The sequence below is a fragment of the Loxodonta africana genome, chromosome 7, assembly GCF_030014295.1.
Source record: "Loxodonta africana isolate mLoxAfr1 chromosome 7, mLoxAfr1.hap2, whole genome shotgun sequence".
NCBI lineage: Eukaryota > Metazoa > Chordata > Mammalia > Proboscidea > Elephantidae > Loxodonta > Loxodonta africana.
Genome location: NC_087348.1, coordinates 78,387,799 through 78,412,931, shown reverse-complemented (window position 1 = coordinate 78,412,931; position 25,133 = coordinate 78,387,799). Strand labels below are relative to the sequence as shown.

The 25,133-nt window shown below is 38.6% G+C and overlaps 2 pseudogenes; both read left to right on the top strand.

Moving 5' to 3' along the window:
* The first annotated feature begins 15,607 nt into the window (after positions 1-15,607).
* On the top strand, positions 15,608-16,801 carry LOC135232151 (interferon-induced very large GTPase 1-like; annotated as a pseudogene).
* Positions 16,802-16,805: 4 nt separating this feature from the next.
* LOC104846099 (interferon-induced very large GTPase 1-like) lies at positions 16,806-23,348 on the top strand (annotated as a pseudogene).
* The last annotated feature ends 1,785 nt before the right edge of the window (positions 23,349-25,133 follow it).

Genomic DNA, 25,133 nt, shown 5'->3' with positions numbered 1-25,133 from the left:
GGCCAGTTCAAATATCCCTCTAGTTTATGCTACGTAATAAGCCCCAGGCTCTGAGTTCCCCTTTGTTCTCTTGCCCATGGTGCATTTAGTGGCATGCATGGGAGTGACCAAACATCACACCCTTAGATTTGGGGAGAATTTTGGGAGAACTGGCTCTTGGTAAACTTTACTACATTTACGGCCTTCCTGATTTCTATAACTAAAAAATGCATGTGACCACATCGGTGAGTAGACTCAGTTATTTGTTTTGATCCAAAGACGCCTGCATTGTTAGATTTATTTTACTTAGCACATTGCAAAGGGCAAAGATCTAAAGATGAAAAGCAAGTCTAAGAAATGAGGAATGTAAAAACTGATCCAGTAAAGGAGTTTGTGTTTCGTGGTATTATTCTTGGACTGCAGGGCAATCATATGAAGCATTCATTTTTTTTTTCCACTTAATACAAAATTATGATTCCCTTTAATCACCCAAGGCTTCAGTAAGCCTTGATGTAACCATGCAGATTTTTATGGCAATACAAAAACTGACAGGTGAATAAAGAAAAATTTAAGCACAAAATTACTCTCTCAACGATTACCGTACTGTGGAAGCCACAGTCTTTTGTAGGGTTTCCAGATAAAAAACAAGACAAATTTCTACATCTTATATTTCTGTTTGCGAAATTCTAAAACCCTATGATTATGGCATTCTATGAAGTAACCAGAATCAAAGTGAGTCATGGCCCAAAATTAGGTTGAGAGAAGCCACAAAGAAGATGTACTCCAGAGAACAATTAGGGAGCAGAAATGAAGGAATCCCCTTTCTCCTTATGTACCAGATGATGGTGACTCTCTTATTTTTTTTAGTATTTTTTTTTTTTTTTAATTTTTATTGTGCTTTAAGTGAAAATTTACAAATCAGGTCAGTTTCTCATACAAAAATTTATATACATCTTGCTATATACTCCTAATTGCTCTCCCCCTAATGAGACAGCACACTCCTTCCTTCTACTCTCTCTTTTCATGCCCATTCCTTCAGCTTCTGACCCCGTCTGCCCTCTCATCTCCCCTCCAGAAAGGAGATGCCAACATAGTCTCACGTGTCTACTTGATACAAGAAGCTCATTCTTTACCAGCATCATTTTCTATCCCATTGTCAAGTCCAATCCCTGTCTGCAGAGTTGGCTTTGGGAATGGTTCCTGTCTTGGGCTAACAGAAGGTCTGGGGACCATGACCACCAGGATCCTTCTAGTCTCAGTCAGACCATTAAGTCTGGTCTTTTTACTAGAATTTGGGGTCTGCATCCCACTGCTCTCCTGCTCTCTCAGGGGTTCTCTGTTGTGTTCCCTGTCAGGGCAGTCATCGGTTGTAGCCAGGCACCATCTAGTTTTTTTGGTCTCAGGCTGATGTAGTCTATGGTTTATGTGGTCCTTTCTGTCTCTTGGGGTCATAATTACCTTGTGTCTTTGGTGTTCTTCATTCTCCTTTGCTCCAGGTGGTTTGAGACCAGTTGATGCATTTTAGGTGGCCGCTTGCTGGTGTTTAAGACCCCAGACATCACTCTCCAAAGTGGGATGCAGAATGTTTTCTTAATAGATTTTATTATGCCAATTGACTTAAATGTCCCCTGAAACTGTGGTCCCCAAACGCCCATCCCTGCTATGCTGGCCTTCAAAGCATTCAGTTTATTCCGGAAACTTCTTTGCTTTTGGTTTAGAACAGTTGTGCTGACCTCTCCTGTATTGCGTGTTGTCAAAGCAGTTCTTATCTACTATATAATTAGTGAATACCCCTCTCCCACCCCCCTCCTTGTAACCATCAAAGAATATTTTCTTCTCTGTTTAAACTATTTCTCAAGTTCTTATAATAGTGGTCTTATAAAATATTTGTCCTTTTGCTATTGACTAATTTCACACAGCATAATGCCCTCCAGATTCCTCCATTTTATCGTATATTTCACAGATTCATTGCTGTTCTTTATTGATGCGTAGTATTCCATTGTGTGAACACATCATAATTTATTTATCCATTCATCTGTTGATGGGCACCTTGGCTGCTTCCATCTTTTTGCTATTGTAAACAGTGCTGCAATGAACATGGGTGTGCATATATCTGTTTGTGTAAAGGCTCTTATTGCTCTAAGATATATTCCAAGGGGTGGGATTGCTGGTTTGTATGGTAGTTCTATTTCTAGCTTTTTAAGGAAGTGCCAATCGATTTCCAAAGTGGTTGTACCATTTTACATTCCCACCAGCAGTGTATAAATGTTACAGTCTTTCCACAACCTCTTCAACATTTATTATTTTGTGATTTTTGGATTAATGCCAGCCTTGTTGGAGTGAGATGGAATCTCATTGTAGTTTTGATTTGTATTTCTCTAATGGCTAATGACCCTGCACATTTCCTCATGTATCTGTTAGCTACCTGAATGTCTTCTTTAGTGAAGTGTCTGTTCATATCTTTTGCGCATTTTTTAATTGGGCTATTTGTCTTTTTTGTAGTTGAGTTTTTGCAGTATCATGTAGGTTTTAGAGTTCAGGTGCTGATCAGAAACGTCATAGTTAAAAACTTTTCCCCAATCTGTAGGTAATCTTTTTACTCTTTGTTGAAGTCTTTGGATGAGCATAGGTGTTTGATTTTTAGGAGCTCCCAGTTTTCTAGTTTCTCTTCTGCATTGTTAGTAATGTTAATCCCATGTATTAGGGCTCTGAGCATTGCCTCTATTTTTTCTTCCATCGTCTTTATCATTTTAAATTTTATATTTAGGTCTTTAATCCATTTTGAGTTCTTTTTTGTGCACGGAGTGAAGCATGGGTCTTGTTTCATTTTTTTTTTGCAAGTGGATATCCAGTTATGCCAGCACCACTTGTTAAAAAGACTGTCTTTTCCCCATTTAACTCATTTTGGGCCTTTGTCAAATATCATCTGCTCATATGTGGATGGATTTATGCCTGGATTCTCAATTCTATTCCATTGGTCTATGTATCTGTTGATGTACCAGCACCAGGCTGTTTTGACTACTGTGGCGGAATAATAGGTTCTTAAATCAGGTAGGGAAACCCTGGTGGCGTAGTGGTTAAGTGCTACCACTGCTAACCAAAGGGTTGGCAGTTTGAATCCACCAGGTGCTCCTTGGAAACTCTATGGGGCAGTTCTATTCTGTCCTATGGGGTTGCTATGAGTCAGGATCAACTCGATGGCACTGGGTTTGTTTTTTTGGTTTTAAATCAGGTAGAGTGAGGCCTCCCACTTTGTTCTTCTTTTTTAGTAATGCTTTTCTTATCTGGGGCCTCTTTCCCTTCCATATGAAGTTGGTGACTTTTTTCTCCATCTCATTAAAAAATGTCGTTGGAATTTGGATCGGAATTGCATCGGATCTATAGATGGCTTTTGGTACAATAGACGTTTTTACAATGTTAAGTCTTCCTGTCCATGAGCAAGGTATGTTTTTTTGTTTATGTAGTTCTCTTTTGGTTTTTTTTTGCAGAAGTGTTTTGTAGTTTTCTCTGTCTAAGTCTTTTACATCTCTGGTAAGATTTATTCCTAAGAATTTTATCTTCTTGGGGGCTACTGCAAATGGTATTGATTTAGTGATACCCTCTTCAATGTTTTTTTTTTGTTGGTGTAGAGGAATCCAACTGATTTTTGTATGTTTATCTTGTATCCTGATACTTTGCTGAACTCTTCTATTAGTTTCAGTAGTTTTCTTGAGGAGTCCTTAGGGCTTTCCCTGTATAAGATCATGTCGTGAGGGTGACTTTTGGTGGCTGTATCTGACACATGAGTTATAAGTAGATAAATAGAACTGGTAAGGGAATAGAAAAAGGAGGTAAACTGGTGGGAGAACAAAAGAGATGTTTATGCCTGTAGCCGTGGAAAAGAGAAGAAAAGTTGAGACCATGAAAGGGCATTGATATGCATTAAATGGAGAGAGAAGTGGAAGAAGGGCTAGGCTAAAGGACTTTGCTGGGTTCTACTGCACTCTGACCTACCCTTATCCCACACTGAGCTATAGCAGAAAGATTAGAGAAAAACACATTGGGTGGAAATTTCCTGTCAAACTTAGTCTATATAGGTTATTTACATATATACATCTATCATTCATCCTGTTGCTCAAGGTTTCTGGGGTTAAATGAAATCTTGAGGTAGAAGTCTATAAGGAGTATTTATAAGTGTAAAATATAAGGGTAGCTTTAGGTCTTAACCCTGGCTGCACATTGGTTAAGAGTTCGGCTGCTAACCAAAAGGTCAGCAGTGCGAATCCACTAGGCACTCCTTGGAAACACTATGCGGCACTTCTACTCTGTCCTGTAAGGTCACTAAGAGTAGGAATCGACTCGAAGGCAACGGGTTTGTTTTTTTTGGGGGGGGGTATTAACAAGAACATCCCAGACTCTTCCATATTCATCTCCTCCTCATAGCCTTTCTTGTCCTGCTTTGTCCTGCTTCCAGTTCCAGCAGCTCTGTCCTGCCTCTAGTGTCAACAGAGTTCTCATCATTTTAGCCTCCCTTCTACTTTCTTTCTGGGGCTTTACTCTTCTTACTGTCTATAAAATAATACAAGCTCATTGTGAACAACTCAAAAAATAAAGATATAAAGAAGGTGAAAAATCACACACATTCTCAACGTCCAGAAATAATTCTATTAACATGTTGGCAACATCCTTTAGGTATCTCTTGATGGGTATAGGGATTATATAAAATTTTACTTGAAGGCTTAAAACTTCTTTTTTCACTGGATATTTTATCTAGCTATATGTCAGTATAAAAATTAGCATCATTAATTTTAATATTTTCAGATATTTTATTGAATAAATGTTACTTGATGAGTTTATGACATACCTATGATAGGCATGAGCTTTCTCATATTCCAGCACCCTCACTTTTTTAATCTGTTTCAATTGGACAGTCATGAAGTGAAGCATGCTGTTCACAGCAGTGTTACCACAATTCTCCCACATATGCTAGAATTACTAATGCTTCTCTCTCTGTTATTACTAGGAGTCACCTTCTTGTGTCTTTGGCACGTTACTTAGCCTCTCTGTGACTCAGTGGTGCCATGTATAAAATGGAGGTAATTGTACCTTCCTTACAATGTGTTGGATGGAATACATGTGTTAATAATGTAAAAACCTTAGTTTTGTGTCTTGCACAGAGTGCACAGACTCTCTCAATCCCCTTATGGCTTCCTTGTGTTGTCGTTCAGTACCACTGAGTCTGTTTCGACTCATAGCGATCCTATGTACAACAGAACAAAACACTGTCCGGTCCTGTGCCATTCTCACAATCATTGTTATGCTGAGCCCATTGTTGCAGGTACTGTGTCAATTCATCTTGTTGAGGGTCTTCCTCTTTTTTGCTGGCCCTCTACTTTATCAAGCATGGTGTCCTTCTCCAGGAACTGGTCCCTCCTGATAACATGTCCTAAGTATGTACGAAGTAGTCTCACCATTCTTGCTTCTAAGGAGCATTCTGATAGTATTTCTTCCAAGACAGATTTGTTTACTCTTTTGGCAGTCCATGGTAGATTCAATGTTCTTCACTGACACCCCCAATTCAAAGGTGTCAATTCTCCCATCTTCCTTATTCATCTTCCAACTTCACATGTATATGAGGTGATTGAAAACACCATGGCTTAGGTCAGGTGCAACTTAGTCTTCAAGGAGACATCTTTGCTTTTCAACACTTTAAAGAGGCCTTTTGCTGCAGATTTGCCCAATGCAATGTGTCTTTTGATTTTTGACTTTTGCTTCCATGAGTGTTGATTGTGGATCCAAGTAAAATGAAATGCTTGACAACTTCATTCTTTTCCCCGTTTATCATGATGTTGCTTATTGGCCCAGTTGTGGGGATTTTTTTTTTTTTTTTTATGTTGAGGTGCAATCCATACTGAAGGCTGTGGTCTTTGATCTTCATCAGTAAGTGCTTCAAGTCCTCTTTACTTTCAGTAAGCAAGGTTGTGTCATCTGCATATTACAGGTTAAAAATGAGTCTTCCTCCAATCCTGATACCCTGTTCTTCTTCATATAGTCCAGCTTCTCAGATTATTTCTTCAGAATGCAGATGGAGTAAGTGTGGTGAAAGGATACAACCCTAATGCACACCTTTCCGGACTTTGAACCACGCAGTATCCTCTTGTTCTGTTTCAATGACTACCTCTTGATCTATGTACAGGTTCCTCATGAGAAAAATTACTTGTTCTGGAATTCCTGTTCTTCTCAATGTTATCCATAATTTGTTATGATCCGCATAATAGGAAGCCTTCGTATAGTCAATAAAACACAGGTAAACATTTTTCTGGTATTCTCTGCTTTCAGCAAGGATCCATCTGACATCAGCAATGATATGCCTGGTTCTGCATAATTTTCTGAATCCAGCTTGAACTTCTGGCAGTTCCCTGTTGATATATTGCTGCAGCTGCTTTTGAATGATCTTCAGCAAGATTTTACTAGCACGTGATTTTAATGATACTGTTTGATAATTTCCATATTCAGTTGGTCACATTTCTTGGAAATAGGCATAAATGTGGATCTATTTCAGTTGGTTGGCCAAGTAGCTGCCTTCCAAATTTCTTGGCATAGACAGGTGAGGACTTCCAGGGCTTCATTCATTTGTTGAAACTTCTCAATTAGTGTTCCATCAATTCGTGGAGCCTTGTTTTTTGCCAAAGTGATCAGTGCAGCTTAGACTTCTTCCTTCAGTGCTATTGGTTCCTGATCATATGTTACCTCCTGAAATGGTTGAAAGTCTACAAATTATTTTTGGCATAGTGACTCTGTGTATTCCTTCCATCTAATTTTAATGGTTCCTGTGTCATTTAATATTTTCCCCATAGATTTCTTCAATATTGTAACTTGAGGCTTGAATTTTTTCTTCAGTTCTTTCAGCTTGAGAAATGCAAAGCCTGTTCTTTCAGTTTTGGTTTTCTACATCCAGGTCTTTGCATGTGCCATTATAATACTTTACTTTGTCTTCTAGAGATGCCCTTTGAAATCCTCTATTTAGCTCTTTTACTTCACTCTTCCATTCTCTTTAGCTACTCAACATTCAAGAGCAAATTTCAGAGTCTCTTCTGACATCCATTTTGGTCTTTTCTTTCTTTCCTGTCTTTTTAATGACCTCCTGCTTCATGCATGGTGTCTTTGATGTCATTACACAACCATCTGGTCTTCAGTCATTAATATTCAACACATCAAATCTATTCTTGAGGTGGTCTCTAAACGCAGGTGGGTTATGCTCAAGATCATAATTTGGCTTTCATGGACTTATTCTAATTTTCTTCAGTTTCAACTTGAACTTGCATATGAGCAGTTGATGGTCTGTTCCACAGTCGGCCCCTGGCCTTGTTGTGACTGATGATATTGAGATTTTCCATCTTCTCCTTTCACAGATGTAATTTATGCGATTCCTGTGTATTCCATCTGACAATGTCCAGGTGTATAGTCGCCATTTATGTTGGTGAAAAAAGGTATTTCCAATCAAGAAGTCATCAATCTTGCAAAATACTATCATGGGATCACCAGCATTATTTTTATCACCAAGGCCATATTTTCCTTCTTCATTATCTCCAACTTTTGTATTCCAATCACCATTAATTATCAATACATCCTGATTGCATGTTTGATCAATTTCAGGCTGCAGAAGTTGGTAAAAAATCTTCAATTTCTTCATCTTTGGCATTAGTGATTGGTCCATAAATTTGGATTATAGTCATATTAACTGGTCTTCCTTGTAGGAGTATGGATATTATCCTATCACTGACAGCATTGTACTTCAGGAAGATCTCGAAATATTCTTTTTGATGATGAATGCAGCGCCATTTCTCTTCAAGCTGTCATTCCCTGCTTAGTAGACCATATGATTGTCCAATTCAAAATGGCAAATACCAGTCCATTTCGGGGCACTAATGGCTAGGATATCAGTATTTATGCATTCTATTTCATTTTTGATGATTTTCAATTTTTCTAGATTCATAATTCTTACATTGGTTGTTCTGATTATTAATGGATGTTTGCAGCTGTTTCTTTTCATTTTTGAGTCATGCCACATCAGCAAATGAACGTCCTGAAAGCTTGGCTCTATCCACATCATTAAGGTTGACTCTACTTTGATTAGTCAGCTCTTCCCCAGTCATGTTTTGAGTGCCTTACAGCCTAAGAGGCTCATCTTCTGACACTATATCAGACAATATTCCACTACTGTTCATAAGGTTTTCACTGGCTAATTCCTTTCAGAAGTAGAATACTTGGCCCTTTTTCCTAGTGGGTCTTAGTCTAGTAGCTCAGCTGAAACCTGTCTGCCATGGGTGATGCTCCTGGTATTTGAATACCGGTGGCATAGCTTGTAGCATCACAGCAACACGCAAGGCCCCACAGTACAACAAACTGACAGAAGTGTGGTGTTCTTCCCTGTGAACTACATTTTATTAGAACCACATGACAAATGATGTACTCTCATCTGAGATTCAGTGTCATTTAAGTTCAAAAACTCACTACAAGGGTTAAAAGATTCTTTACTGGAGGCCTGAAATCTCTAGAACAGATTTTGTGCTGATTTGGATGTATGGGGCTCTTTGATATAACATATGCCTTAGACCAAAAGCCCCTTCCTTAACCAATCACCTTGACCCACAAGGTGAGTACTTTGATTACAGTGGCAAAACATAAGCACTTAATCTCCATAGCCTGGGAGCACAAGCGAGGAACACTCTTAAAGAACAGTAACACCAAGGCAGTGGTATCATACCCCTCAAATGAATAGTCAGTACAAGTGCTCCTGGGGAGAACGGCCAAATCATTTAACACATGACTTTCTCGGATGATGTCTTTTCACTGGACAGTATAAAATAAGTTGAATATACAAAATATTGGAGAATAAAATGACAAACATTCACAGAACAAACATCTGGTTTAATAATTAAAACATCACACACACAATTAAAGACCCCTGTGTGCCCCTTCTCTTATTCCCTGCCCCAACTCCCATGCCAGAGAGGTATACACTATCTTAAACTTTATATTGGTCACTTAGGTATGTATGTACCCATAAACAGCATTTAGACCTTGAAAATTTTTCCATTCAATGTTCTTTGTGAGATTCATCCTTATTAAAATTCATAGCTTTAGTTCATTCATTTTACTGGTATATAATTTTAAATTGAAGGAATATAGACAACTTTTTTATCTGTTCTTTTGTCCATAAACATTTAGATTGTTTCCAGTTTTTCAATATTATAAATGATGCAGCTGTAAATGCTTTTTGTACATGGCTCCTAGTACACATGTACCAGATTTTGTCTAAAACGTATGCTTACAGGCAGAATGTTAAATATTTGGCCAAAATTAAATGGATGCTGAAAATTATTATCATAATCCAAAGAGAATGGATAAAAAAACACAATCTGTCTATATGCTGCCTACAAGAGAAACACCTCAGAATTAAAGACACAAACTAAAACTCAAAGGATGGAAAAAAATATATATCAAGCAAAAAACAATCAAAAAAGAGCAGGGGTGGCACTATTAATTTCTGACAAAATAGACTGTAAAATTAAATCCACCACAAAGGATAAGGAAGGACACTATATAATAATTAAAGGGACAATATACCGGGAGGACAAAAACCATAGTAATTATTGAAGCACCCAACAATAGGGCTTCAAGATATATAAAACAAACTCTAACAGCATTGAAAAGTGAGATAGCTCGACAGTAATAGTAGAAAACTTCAAAACACAACTTTTGATGAAGGACAGAAAACCCAGAAAGAAGTTCAATATGGACACGGAAGAGTTAAATGCCACAATCAACCAACTTGACCTCATGGACACATACAAAACACTCCACCCAACAGCAGACAAGTATACTTTCTTTTCCAACAGACATGAAACATTCTCTAGGAAAGGCCACATATTGAGTTATAAAGTAAGTGCTAACAAAATCCAAAACATCAAAATATTACAAAGCATCTTCCCTGACCACAAAGCCATAAAAGTAGAAATCAATAAAAGAAAAAGCAGGGAAAAGATATCAAACATACGGAAACTGAATAACTTGTTCAAAAATGACTGGGTTATAGAAAAAATTAAGAATGGAATAAAGAGATTCATAGAATCCAAAGAGAATGAAAACACCGCCCATCAGAACATTTGGGACACAGCTAAAGCAGTGCTCAAAGGTCACTTTTTAGCAATAAATACACAAAGAAGAAAGGGCCAAAATCAAAGAACGATCCCTGCCACTTGAACACGTAGAAAGACAGCAACAAAAGAAAACCTCAGGCATCAGAAGAAAGAAAATAATAAAAATTAGAGCAGAATTAAAAGAAATAGAGAACAGAAAAACAATTGAAAGAGTTAACAAGACCAAAAGCTGGTTCTTTGAAAAGATTAACAAAATCGATATACCACTGGCCAGAGGACAAAAGAAAAAGCAGGAGCCGAAGCACATAACCCAAATAAGAAATGAAATGGTTAATATCACAACAGAACCAACCAAAATTAAAATAATCACATCGGATTACTATGAAAAATTATACTCTAATGAATTTGAAAACCTAGAATTGGACAAATTTCTAGAAACACACTACCTACCAAAACTTACACAAACAAAGTAGAACAACTAAATAAATCCATAACAAAAGAAGAGATTGAAAGGGTCATTAAAAAACTTCCTCCTAGAAAAAGCCCTGACCCTGACGGCTTCACTGGAGAATTCTACCAAACTTTCAGAGAAGAGTTAACACCACTACTACTAAAGGTATTTTGGAGCATAGAAACAGATGGAATACTCCCAAACTCAATCTATGAAGCCAGCATTTCCCTGATATCAAAACCAGGTGAAGACTCCACAGAAAAAGAAAATTACAGACCTATATCCCTCATGAACTTAGATGCAAAAATCCTCAACAAAATTCTACCCAATAAAGTTCAACAACATATCAAAAAAAATAATTCACCATGACCAAGTGGGATTCATACCAGGTATGCAGGGATGGTTCAATGTTATAAAAACAATCAATGTAATCCATCATATAAATAAAACAAAAGACAAGAACCACATGATCTTATCAATTGATGCAGAAAAGGCATTTGACAAAGTCCAACACAGATACATGATAAAAACTCAGCAAAATAGGAATAGAAGGAAAATTCCTCAACATAATAAAGGACATTTATTTGAAGCCAACAGGCAACATTATCCTAAATGGAGAGAATCCGAAAGCATTCCCCTTCAGAACGGGAATGAGACAAGGATGCCCTTTATCACCACTCTTACTCAACATTGTGATGGAGGTCCTAGCCAGAGCAATTAGGCTAGATAAAGGAATAAAGGGCAGGAAGAAGTAAAATTATCTCTATCTACAGGTGACATGTTCTCATACACAGAAAAGCCTAAAGAATCCTCAAGAAAACTACTGAAACTGATAGAAGATTTCAGCAGAAGATCAGGATACAAGACAAACATACAAAAATCCGTTTAATTCTTCTACACCAACAAAGAACATTGAAGAAGAAATTGCAGAATCAATACCATTTACAATAGCCCCCAAGAAGATAAAACACTGAAGAAAAAGAACAAAGCAGAAGGCCTCACCCTACCTGATTTTAGAACCTATTATACCACCACAGTAGTCAAAACAGTCTGGTAGCTGTACAATAAATAGATACATAGACCAATGGAACAGAATTGAGAACTCAGACATAAATACATCCACATATGAGAAGCTGATATTTGACAAAGGTCCAAAATGAGTTAAATGGGGAAAAGACAGCCTCTTTAACAAATGGTGCTACCTAACTGGATAGCCATCTGAAAAAAAATTAAACAAGACCCATACCTCACACCATGCACAAGAACACTCAAAATGGATAAATACCTAAACATAGAATCTAAAACGATAGAGATCATGGAAGAAAAAATAGGGACAATGCTAGGAGCCCTAATACATGGTATAAACAGTATATAAAACATTACTAAAATGCACAAACACCAGAAAAGAAACTAGATGACTGGGAGCTTCTAAAAATCAAACACCTATGCTCACCCAAAGACTTCACCAAAAGAGTAAGATTACCTACAGATTGCAAAAAAGTTTTTAACTATGACGTTTCTGATCAGCGCCTGATCTCTAAAATCTACATGATACTCCAAAAACTCAACTACAAAAAGACAAATAACCTAATTAAAAAATGGGCAAATAATATGAACAGGCACTTCACTAAAGAAGACATTCAGGGAGATAACAGATACATGAGGAAATTCTCACAATCATTAGCTATTAGAGGAATGCAAATCAAAACTACAATGAGATACCATCTCACCCCAACAAGGCTGGAATTAGTCCAAAAAACACAAAATAATAAATGTTGGAGAGGTTGTGGAGAGACTGGAACACTTCTACACTGCTGGTGGGAATGTAAAATGGTAGTGCCACTTTGGAAATCAATTTCGCACTTCCTTAAAAAGTTAGAAATAGAACTACCATATAATTCAGCAATCCCACTCCTTTAAATATATCCTAGATAAATAAAAGCCTTCACACAAACAGATATATGCACACCATTGTTCATTGCAGCACTGTTTACAATAGCAAAAAGTTGGAAGCAAGCAAAGTGCCCATGAATGGATAAATGGATAAATAAATCATGGTATATTCACGTAATGGAATACTACACAAGGATTAAGAACAATGATGAATCCATGACATATCTCATAACATGGAGGAATCTGGAAGGGCATTATGCTGAATGAAATTAGTCAGTTGCAAAAGGACAAATATTGTATGAGACAAGAAAAAGTTTAAACTTAGAAGAAAATATTCTTTGATGGTTACAAGGGTGGGGAGGGAGGGAGAGGGGTATTCACTGATTGGATAGTAGACAAGAACTATTTTAGGTGAAGGGAAAGGCAACAGGCAATACAGGAGAGGTCAGCACAACTGGACTAAACCAAAAGCTAAGATGTTTCCTGAATACAACTAAATGCTTCGAAGGCCAGAGTAGTAGGGATGGGGATCTGGGGGCCATGGTTTCAGGGGTCAGCTAGGTCTATTTGCATAACAAAATTTATTAAGAAAATGTTCTGCATCCCACTTTGGTGAGTGGCATCCAGGGTCATCATCGCTAGCAATAGGCCATCTTAGATGTAGCAATTGGTCTCAACTCACCTGGAGCAAAGGATAATGAAGAATATCAAAGATGTAAGGAAAGATGAGACCAAGAGGTGGAAAGGGTCACATAAACCAGAGACTCCATCAGCCTGAGATCAGAAATCTAGATGGTACCTGGCTACCACCAGTGACTGCCCTGACAGGGAACACAACAGTGATTCCCTGATGGAGCAGGAGAACAGTGGGATGCAGATCTCAAATTCTTGTAAAAAGATCAGAATTAATGATCTGACTGCAGCTAGAAAGGATACTAGAAATCATCGTTCCTGGATCCTCTGTTTATCCAAGGCTGGAACCATTCCTGAAGCCAAATCTTCAGACAGGGATCAGACTGGAGTTTAAGAAAGAAAATGATACTGGTGAGCAGTGAGCTTCTTGGCTCAAGTAGACACAGGAGACTATGTGGGCAGCTCCTGTCTGGAGGGGTGGTGAGAAGGCTAAAGGGGACAGCAGCTGATTGAATGGACATGGGAAATCCAAAGTGGAGAGGAAGAGTGTGGTGTCTCATTAGGTGGAGAGCAGCTAGGAGTACATAGTAAGCACATTGTGTATAAATTTGTGTGAGAGACTGAGTTGATTTGTAAACTTTCACTTAAGCACAATAAATAAAAATTTTTAAAAATTAAGATCTTAAAAAAAGATCCATGGGCAAAATGGCACTATAGACAGAAGCACCATGCCGTCCCTCTGTAGGAAAGACCAGATAAACTAAATAAAACAGTTACAATCATCAATCCTGAAGCCCTAAGCATCGAACAAAGGAATAAAGAACCCAGCCAACACAGAATGGAGGAAGAATCTGACAGAGAACAGAAAATGAGAACAGCTATGAAGTGGAGGTCCACCACCAGCTAAGGTGGTACAGTCGTATCACCTTGGACCCCTCAGCCACCAAGAATGGTGGACAGAGAGAATGGGAAGACAACTTCATGGAGCTCCAAGCAGAAGACAGAGCACCCAGTAGCCAGGGATACACACTTTCCCACCCCCCAACCTTCTTCCCTCTGCACAACCTCCACTGCTTTCCAGCAGGCCATGGGTCACTCATTCAGAGAGATGGCGGCTCCTTGTCCCATTGATTTACTCCATCCCCACCGTCAGCTCCTTCAGTGCCGTTTTTTGTTGTTTGGCTTCTTTTTGTTTTCTGTCTCTCTCTCTCTCTCACCTCCTTCGTTTCCTTTCTCCATGTGCCATCTCCACCGCTTTTTGACAGGCTGTACCATGCTGCTCAGCTGAGAAGCCGCTTCCCTGACTGCGCTGCCATGCCGGTGGGCTCCTCGGGCATTTTTTTTTCTGTTTCTTGACTCTTTCTACCTTCCTTCTTTCCTTTCTCCAGGTGCCATCGCCACTGCTTTTTGATGGGCTGTGCCACACTCTTCTGCTGGGGAACTGCCAGCACTCAGCTTCCCCAGTCCATGCCACCACACCAGTGGGTGCCCTCTGGGCATTTTTTTTTCTTTTCTCTCAGTTTCTTGACTATCTCTACTTTCCTTCATTTCTTTTCTCCCAACCACCTGCCTGAATGTGCCATCCCTACTGCTTTGTGATGGCTGTGCCACATTACATGGCTGCAGAGCCACCGATACATACCTTCCCCAGGCCATGCTGCCATGCCATTGGGGTCTTTGGGGCTTTTGTTTCCATTGTTATTATTTTTTTATTTTTGGCTTCTATTTCTCCCTCTTCTCTCTCTTCTTCCCCACACACACGTAGCTCCACACATACCATCCTCCCCCTTCCCTCCTGCCTAACTGCATCGTGTGCTGAGCACTGCAGCCCCGATCAGCACGTGCACGTACACGTACACATACACGTGCATGTACATGTACCTATACACATACATGTACCTATACATATACATGTACCTATACATATACATATACATACATATATATATATATATATGTAACACTGCAGAAAGAATAGGAAAGACTGTCTCTTGATGGGGGAGTTTGGTGGAAATCTTCCGATTCTGCCCAAAGGGAAAAGCTGAGGAGGAATTTGACAACTACCTGAGCTTCACCAGTCTCCATGGAGATGCAAAGGAACATGAACAACAGCTCATTTTTCTGCAGAGAGTCTCTTCTCTCATTGTGGTCCTTGTATTAATTTCTGATGGCAATAAAGAAAACCAAAAAATTGCCCATGACTTGTGACAGTCATCAAGACCTCTGATCTGTTTGCTTGATGACAAATAAAACACCATGTCTAATAAATCTGGCCAGAAAATGAGAATTGGAATCAAAAACAGAAATAAGGCAGAATTAACAGAAGAACTCACAACTAAAATCAGACATTTGCTACAACTCTCTGACACCGCTGTCAGTTTAAAGAACTGTGCTCAGGTTCCTCACATGCAAGGATTTTGTATTGTTGAACACCAGAGAGACTTCAAGGAAGCAAAAGACAAAAGTGCAGACTCTAATGGCCCTCCTGGGGGAAATAAATTTATCTAAGATGAAGGAAAACTTACTACCCCTTCAGGGACAACTGTGGCACCAGTGGTGCAGGAAAGACAAAGAACTCTATCATTTGGGAGAAAAGGGGAACTGGAGCAGTGAAAAGCACAACAGTGAGATCGAGACAGATAAATAATATGGTATCAACAGTTTACCAGAGCCTTTCCTTTCAACAATTTAATGCAATCTATCTTAGATGTTTTTGGGAAGCATTCAAAAACTCACACCAAACTCTGCCTCCTGTAGTGGCTTAGTGTATTTTTGGACAACCTGAACACAGAACACTCGGAAAAACTGTGTGAGAAGGAAAACTCTTTGAGGTCATTGGTACAAACAGAAAAGCAAAAGATAATAAAGAGCAACTCCATGAGAGACTGGCAGAATGAGATAGAAGCCATCTCCAAAGAGATTAATGATGGTACCATGGGAACTGAGCAACTTCTCAGAGAAGTTAGCCAGATTTAGGAAGCTCTGGAAGATGTTTCCTCCACAAAAGATATGCTTTTCCTCTCCTTTCCCCAAAATGCGCAAATGTGCTGATACCTGAGGTTCCCATTGAGGTGATGAATAGGCGTGTTACTTATACCTCTAAAATTCATAGCAGCTGTTCTTGACAAAACTGTCTGAAAAACTTGGAGACAAACATTTATTCTTTCTATTCTGGGCCTGCAGAGTTAAGGGAAGTCCACCCTGCTGAACACGCTTTTTGGATTACAGTTCACCATCAGTGCAGGGAGGTGTACCCAGGGGGCCTACATGCAGCTCCTGAAGTTTGAGGAAACATTCGCAGTGGACCTTGGGTTTGACTTTGTGCTTGCTATAAATACGTAATGTCTTCATGCACCAGAACTCAGGAACAAATCTATGAATTGGAATAATGAACTGGAAAACTTTATCATTGGACTTGGAAACATGACTCTGATCAATATGTTTGGAGAAAATCCATCAAAGATGAGGACATTGTAAAAATAGTCGTCCAAGCCTTTCTCAGGATGAAGCAAGTAAAAATCTCCCAAAGTTGCCTTTTAGTCATCAAAATGTGGAGGAAGTTACTGCTAAAGACCAAATTATGGGAAGGTGAAGACAGCTAGAGCAGAGACTAGATGAAATGACAGCAAGAGGGGCTGAACAAGAACAGTGCTCAGATGTAAACCACTTCAGTGATATAATTAATTTTGACATCAATACCAAGAGTCATGGCCATGAGAAAACTGAAAACCATGTATAACCACTGGACCTGGGAGTTGAGGAGTCATGGGCTGGGCTTTCAGAACAAGCCAACAAACCAGATACAGAATGGAAAAAGCCAGACACTCAGACCCAGTTCAGCTGAGGCTCCAATGACAGAAAAATATGAAACTATCAAGCAAGACCTTGAAAAATATTTTAATGAAGATCCACATAATGATACTCATTCAGCGGAGAGCAAATTTTTAACTCGTTTAAATCACAAAAGATGTGTCAGGGTTGTATCCTTTCATCGTACTTATTCAAACTGTATGCTAAGCAAATAATCTGAGAAGCTGGACTAGATGAAGAACAACTTGGCATCAGGATTGGAGGAAGGCTCATGAACAACCTGCGTTATGCTGTTGTTGTTAGGTACCATCGAGTCAGTTCTGGCTCATAGCGACCCTATCCACAACAGAACAAAACTTCCCGGTCCTGCTCCATGCTTACAATTATTGTTATGCTTGAGCCCATTGTTAGAGCCAATGTGTCAATCCACCTCGCTGATGGTCTTCCTCTTTTCCACTGACCCTGTACTTTACCAAGCATGATGTACTTCTCCAGGGCCTGATCTCTCCTGAAAACTTATCCAAAGTATGTAAGACTCAGTCTTGCCATCCTTGCTTCTAAGGAGCATTCTTGATGTACTTCTTCCATGACAGATTTGTTCATTCTTTTGGCAGTCCATGGTATACTCAATATTCTTCACCAACACCACAATCCAAAGGCATCAATTCTTCAGTCTTCCTTATTCGTTGTCCATCTTACTCACGCATATGAAGCAACTGAAAATACCATAGCTTAGGGTTAGGTGCACCTTAGTCTTCAAGGTGATGTCTTTGCTTTTCAACACTTTAAAGACGTCCTTTGTGGCAATTTTCCCAATGCAATGCATCTTTTGATTTCTTGACTGTTGCTTCCACAGGTGTCCATTGTGGACCCAAGTAAAATGAAATCCTTTGCAACTTCAATCTTTTCTCCCTTTATCATGATGTGGGCTATTGGTCCAGTTGTGGTGATTTTTCTTTTCTTTATGTTGAGGTGTAATCCATACTGAAGGCTGTGGTCTTTGATCTTCATTAGCAAGTGCTTCAAGTCCTCTTCACTTTCAGCAAGCAATGTTGTGTCATCTGCATGATGCAGGTTGTTAGTGAGTTTTCCTCCAGTCCTGATGCCCTGTTCTTCATACAGTCCAGCTTCTCGTATTATTTGCTCAGCATACATATATAGAATAGGTTTGGTGAAAGGATACAACCCTGATTCATGCCTTTCCTGACTTTAATCTGCTCAGTATCCTCTTGTTCTGTTTTTGAACAACTGCCTCTTGATCTATGTACAGGTTCCTCATGAGCACAATTAAGTGTTCTGGAATTCCCATTCTTCCCAGTGTTATGCATAATTTGTTATGATCCACACAGTCGAATGCCTTTGCATAGGCTATAAAGCACAGATAAACATCCTTCTGGTATTCTCTGCTTGCAGCCAAGGCCCATCTGACTTCAGCAATGATATCCCTTTTTTCATGCCCTCTTCTATACCCTGTGTGAATTTCTGGCAGTTCCCTGTCGGTGTACTGCTACAGCCACTTTTGAATGATCTTCAGCAAAATTTTGCTTGCGTGTGATATTAATGATATTGTTTGATAATTTCCACGTTTGGTTGGATCACCTTTCTTGGGAATAGGCATAAATATGGATCTTTTCCAGTCAGTTGGCCAGGAAACTGTCTTCCATATTTCTTGGCATAGACAAGTGAGTACTTCCTGGAGCCTTGTTTTTTGCCAATGCCTTCAGTGCAGCTTGGACTTCTTCCTTCAGTATCACTGGCTCCTGATCATATGCTCCTCTTGAAATGGTTGAACATCGACTAATTTTTTTGATAATAATGACTCTATGTGTTCCTTCCATCTTCTTTTGATGTGTCCTGCATTGCTTAATATTTTCCCCACTAGAATCCTTTGCTATTGCAACTCGAGGCTTGAATTTTTTCTTCATTTCTTTCAGCTTGAGAAACGCCGAGTGTATTCTTCCCTTTTGGTTTTCTACATTCAGCTCTTTGCATGTGTCATTATATGGTTTGTCTTGTCGAGCTGCCCTTTGAAATCTTCTCTTTGGTTCTTTTACTTCGTCCTTTCTTCCTTTTGCTTTAGCTGCTCGACGTTCAAAAGCAAGTTTCAGAGTCTCCTGACATCCATCTTGGTCTTTTCTTTCTTTCCTGTCTTTTCGATGACCTCTTGCTTTCTTCATGTATGATGTCCTTGATGTCATTCCCCAACTCATCCGGTCTTTGGCAATTAGTGTTCAACTCATCAAATCTATTCTTGAGATGGTCTCAATATTCAGGCGGAATATACTCCAGGTCATATTTTGGCTCTCGTGGAATTGCTCTGATTTTCTTCAGTTTCAGCTTGAACTTGCATATGAGCAATTGATGATCTGTTCCATAGTTGGCCCCTGGCCTTGTTTTCACTGATGATATTGAGCTTTTCCATCATCTCTTTCCACAGATGTAGTCGATTTGATTCTTGTGTATTCCATCTGGTGAGATCCATGTGTATGGTCACCATTTATGTTGGTGAAAAAAAGCATTTGTAATGAAGTCGTTGGTCTTGCAAAATTCTATCACTCTATCTCCAGCATTGATTCTATCACCAAGGCCATATTTTTCAACTACAGATCCTTCTTCTTTATTTCAAAGTTTTGCATTCCAATTACCAGTAATTATCAATGCATCCTGATTCCACATTTGATGAATTTCAGACTGCAGAAGCTGATAAAAATCTTCAATTTCTTCATCTTTGGCCCTAGAGGTTGGTGCATAAATTTGAACAATAGTTATATTAACTGGTCTTCTTTGTAGGCATATGGATATTATCCTATCACTGACAACATTGTACTTCAGGATAGATCTTGAAATGTTCTTTTTGATGATGAATGCGATACAATTCCTCTTCAAGCTGTCATTCCCGGCATAGTAGACTATATGACTACTATGATTGCCTATTCAAAATGGCCAATGCCAGTCCATTTCAGCTCATTAATGCCTAGGATATCGATGTTTATGTGTTCCATTTCATTTTTGAAAATTTCCAATTTACCTAGATTCATACTTTGTACTTTCCAGTTTCCCATTATTAATGGATGTTTCCAGCAATTTCTTCTCATTTTCAGTCATGCCACATCAGCAAATGAAGGTCTCAAAAGCTTTACTCCATTCACATCATTAAGGTTGACTCTACTGTGAGGAGGCAGCTCTTCCCCAGTCATTTTTTGAGTGCCTTCCAATTTGAGGGTCTCATCTTCCAGCAGTATATCAGACAATGTTCTGCTGCTATTCATAGGGTTTTCACTGGCTAATTCTTTTCATAAGCAGAATACTGAGTCCTTCCTTCTAGTCTGTCTTAGTCTGGAAGCTCAGCTGAAACCTTTCCTCCAGGCCCTGCTGGTATCTGAATACTGGTGGCAGAGCTTCCAGCATCACAGCAACATGCAAGCCCTCACAGTATGCCAAACTGACAGACACGCTACGTTATGCAGATGACAAAAAAAAATTGCTTGCTAAAATTGAAGAGGACTTGAACCACATACTGATGAAGATCAAAGAACACAGCCTTCAGTATAGATTACACCTCAACGTAAAGAAAATCGTCCTCACAACTATACCAATTAGCAACATCATGATAAAAGGAGAAAAGATTGAATTTATCAAGAATTTCATTTTTCTGGATACACACACACAGAAGCAGCAGTCAAGAAATCAAAAGACACATTGTATTGGGCAAATTTTCTGCAAAAGACCTCTTTAAAGTGTTAAAAAACAAAGATGTCACCTTAAAGACTAAGGTGCACCTGACTGAAGCCATGGTGTTTTCAATCACCTCATATGCGTGGGAAAGCTGGATGATGACAAAGTAAGACTCCTGTAAATTGTGGTGTTGGAGAAGAATACTGAATATACCATGGACTGCCAAAAGAATGAACAAATTTGTTTTTTGCAAGAAGAACAACCAGAATGCTCATTAGAAGCAAGATTGGTGAAATTATGTCTCACATACTTTGGACATGCTATGAGAAAGGATCAGTCCCTAGAGAAGGATATTATGCTTGGCAAAGTAGAGGGTCAGAGAAAAAGGGGAAGACCCTCAATGAGATGAACTGACACAGTGGTTGGAACAATGGGCTCAAGCATAACAACAACTGTGAGGATGGTGCAGGACCTGGCAGTGTTTCGTTCTGTCGTACGTAGGGTTGTTATTAGTCAGAACTGACTCGATGGCACATAACAACAACAAGCTGGTAAACTTAAAGAGAGGCTTATTTTAGAAAGCAAATGAAAATCTGATGAGCCTCTTTGTTTAAAGAAAAGTCAAGAAAACTGGATGAGAAGAAGTTAGCTTATTAAAAAGAATTGTTGGAAAGAAGCCAAAAGTTCGTTCTAACTGTAAAGGGCAAAGAGTTGAATGAGGCAGTGCTACATGAGAAACACAATCATCTATAGACAAAATGGGTCTTTGATGTGTCCTCAAATCTCCCTCCAGCCACAGGATCTAACACTGATGTTTATTCATAAAACATCCTTTTGGACAATTTCAAAAAGGGAGAAAAATGTGGTGGACACTCACAAGAGTAATTTTAGGGAGAATTTTCAAATCTAGTATGATGTACATATCAAAAATACAGGCATTATTGTAATTTAGAAAGTCATTAGCGGGCCATGAAAAAAAGTCCATAAATATGGCTACTGATCATCTTCTTTCAAGATTCACTAAAACTACTAACAACATTGGGAGGCAACAACATGATTAGAATCCAGGTTATTTCTATGAAATCCTGAGAACGATAGATGAGGAGGTGACATCTGCATCCGATGAGAAATGATACACATTCACAAGTAAACATAAAATTGACTTATCTTTGTATTTACCTGAAAGAGCACCAGAGAATTTTAAGATGTACAGGGCAGTCAAGAGAGCAAATGATCCTGTAAAGTATTTGCAAAGCAAGAAAGATAATTTCTTCATGAGTTTTAAGATCTCCTGCCAAGGAGCAAACTCTATCACAGCATTTGTTGATTTTCTGTGGAATGAGCTCACTCCTGCTGTCTCCACCCCCATGTGGAATGAAAAGACCTCTAATATTGCCAGGTGTTTTGGAATGAATTATGTCCCCCAAAAATATGTGTATCAATTTGGCTAGGCCATGATTCCCAGTATTGTGTGATTAACCACAATTTTGTTATCTGATGTGATTTTCCTATGTATTGTAAATCCTATCTGTATGTTAATAAGGCAGGATTCAGTCTACAAGTCTGGATTCTGTCTTGAGCCAATCTCTTTTGAGATATAAAAGTGAGAGACATGCAGACCTCATACCACCAAGAAAGTGGCACTGGGAGCAGAGTGTGTCCTTTGGACCCAATGTTGCTGTGCTGGGAAGCTCCGAGACCAGGGAAGATTGATGACAAAGACCTTCCTCCAGAGCTGACAGAGAAAGAAAGCCTTCCCCTGGAGCTAAAACTCTGAATTTGGATTTTTAGCCTCGTAGACTCTGAAAGAGTAAATTTTTCTTTGTTAAAGCTATCCTCTAGTGGTATTTCTGTTACAGCAGCACTAGATAACTAAGACACTGGGATTTTCAAGTTCCTTGCCCTGAATTCAGTGGAAATGGGGCTAACCTAGAGAAAAACATTTTTCTGTCTCTGGCAGGAGAAAATTCTGGTAATTACTGACAGTAACTTCATAACACAGAATCAATATTTAGGAATTACATTGAAAACCATATTGAACAATATCCTTTAGACAAAGGAGGTGAAAAAAGACTTTTATAAAAATCACTTTAGACAACATCAAGTATGTCATCCATTCAGCCATTCACGACTCCACCGCAGTAGCTAAACATAAATGCAGCAGTGTCTAAGTGATTGGATTTATTCTTTGATCACTTGGAGAACAGCTTTTTTTTTTTTTTTTCTCATGAAAAAACTTGGTGAGCATTGAGATAAAAGATACTGACTTTCTCAAAGAAGCCATGAGTAAAGCACTGGATTTATAATGAAGAGAGTAGCACAGTATTGTTTGAATATAACTGTAGTACAAATGCTTCCTAAAATAGAAGTAATACTCTCTGACCATCTCTCTGGTTGCTGGAAACAATGTACCTGCTGCAGTGCAATTTGTACAACACAATTCCTCCACATGGAGACCACACTGTTCCCACCACTCTTCCCAGGCTGTCATTGGAGAGCAATGGAATAAAACAAACCACTTTGTCTTTGATTGCTGTACTAGTTTTGTAGCAAGTGATCATTTATTGGTTTTGAATGAAGACATAAAAATGATTTGTCTGTCACTTCAGATCAAAGCTAGAAGAAACATATCGGAAAAAAAATCATCAGTACAAGTAAAATCCCTGGTGCATGGGCGAAAATCACAAAGGAAAATGTTCTTGATAATTTGAAACAACATTAAGCTTCAATGGCCATATAACATTCACCAAATTTGGATAATCCTAAAACACATCTCCTCAGAATGAAAACCCTGAACACACTTTGAAAACAGAGCATATAAAAATAAATGTCCAGTGGCAATATTAATTTCTGACAAAATACACTTTAAAGTTAAATCTATCATAAAGGATGAGGAAGGACACTATATAATGATTAAAGGGGCAATATACCAAGAAGATATAACCATATTAATTATTTATGCAACCAATGACAGGGCTGCAAGATACATAAAACAAACTCTATCAGCATTGAAAAGTGAGATAGACACCTCCACAATAATAGTAGGAGACTTCAACACACCACTTTCGGTGAAGGACAGGACATCCAGAAAGAAGCTCAATAAAAACATGGAAGATCTAAATGCCACAATCAACCAACTTGACCTCAAAGACATATACAGAACACTCCACCCAAAAATAACCAAGTATACTTTCTTTTCTACTGCACATGGAACATTCTCTAGGATAGACCACATATAAGGTCATAAAACAAGCCTTAGTAGAATCCAAAACAATGAAATATTACAAAGCATCTTCTCTGATCATAAGGCCATAAAAGTGGAAATCAATAACAGAAAAAGTACGGAAAAGAAATCAAACACTTGGAAACCGAACAATACCTTGCTCAAAAAAGACTGGATTATAGAAGACATTAAGTATGAAATAAAGAAATTCATAGAATCCAATGAGAATGAAAACACCTCCTATCAGAACCTTTGGGACACCACAAAAGCAGTGCTCAGAGGCCAATTTATGTCAACAAATGCACACATACAAAAAGAAGAAAGGGCCAAAATCAAAGAATTATCCTTACAACTTGAACAAATAGAAAGAGAGCAACAAAAGAAACCCACAGGCACCAGAACAAAACAAATAATAAAAATTAGAGCTGAACTAAACGAAATACAAAACAGAAAAACAATTGAAAGAATTAACAAGACCAAAAGCTGCTTCTTTGAAAAAATCAACAAAAATGGATAAACCACTGGCCAAACTGACAAAAGAAAAACAGGAGAGGAAGCAAATAACCTGAATAAGAAATGAGATGGGTGATATTACAACAGACCCCAACTGAAATTAAAAGAATCATATCAGATTACTACAAAAATTGTACTCTAACATTTGAAAACCTAGAAGAAATGGATGAATTCCTAGAAACACACTGCCTACTTAAACTAACACAAACACAGGTAGAACAACTAAATAGACCCGTAACAAAAGAAGAGATTGAAAAGGTAATCAAAAAACTTCCCCCCCAAAAAGCCGTGGCCGGGACAGCTTCACTGCAGAGTTCTACCAAACTTTCAGAGAAGAGTTGACACCACTACTACCAAAGGTATTTCAGAGCATAGAAAAGACAGAATACTCCCAAATTCATTCTATGAAGCCAGCATATCCCTGATATCAAAACCAGGTGAAGACATCACAAAAAAAGAAAATTACAGACCTATATCCCTCATGAACTTAGATGCAAAAATCCCCAACAAAATTCTAGCCAATAGAATTCAACAACATATCAAAAATAATAATAATAATAATTCACCATGACCAAGTGGGATTCATACCAGGTATGCAAGATGGTTCAACATTGGAAAAACAATTAATGTAATCCATTGCATAAATAAAACAAAACACAATTGATGCAGAAAAGGCATTTGACAAAGTTCACCACCTATTCATGATCAAAACTCTCAGCAAAATAGGAATAGAAGGAAAATTCCTCAACATAATAAAGGGCATTTATACAACACCAACAGCCAACAGCCAATATCATCCTAAATGGAGAGAGCC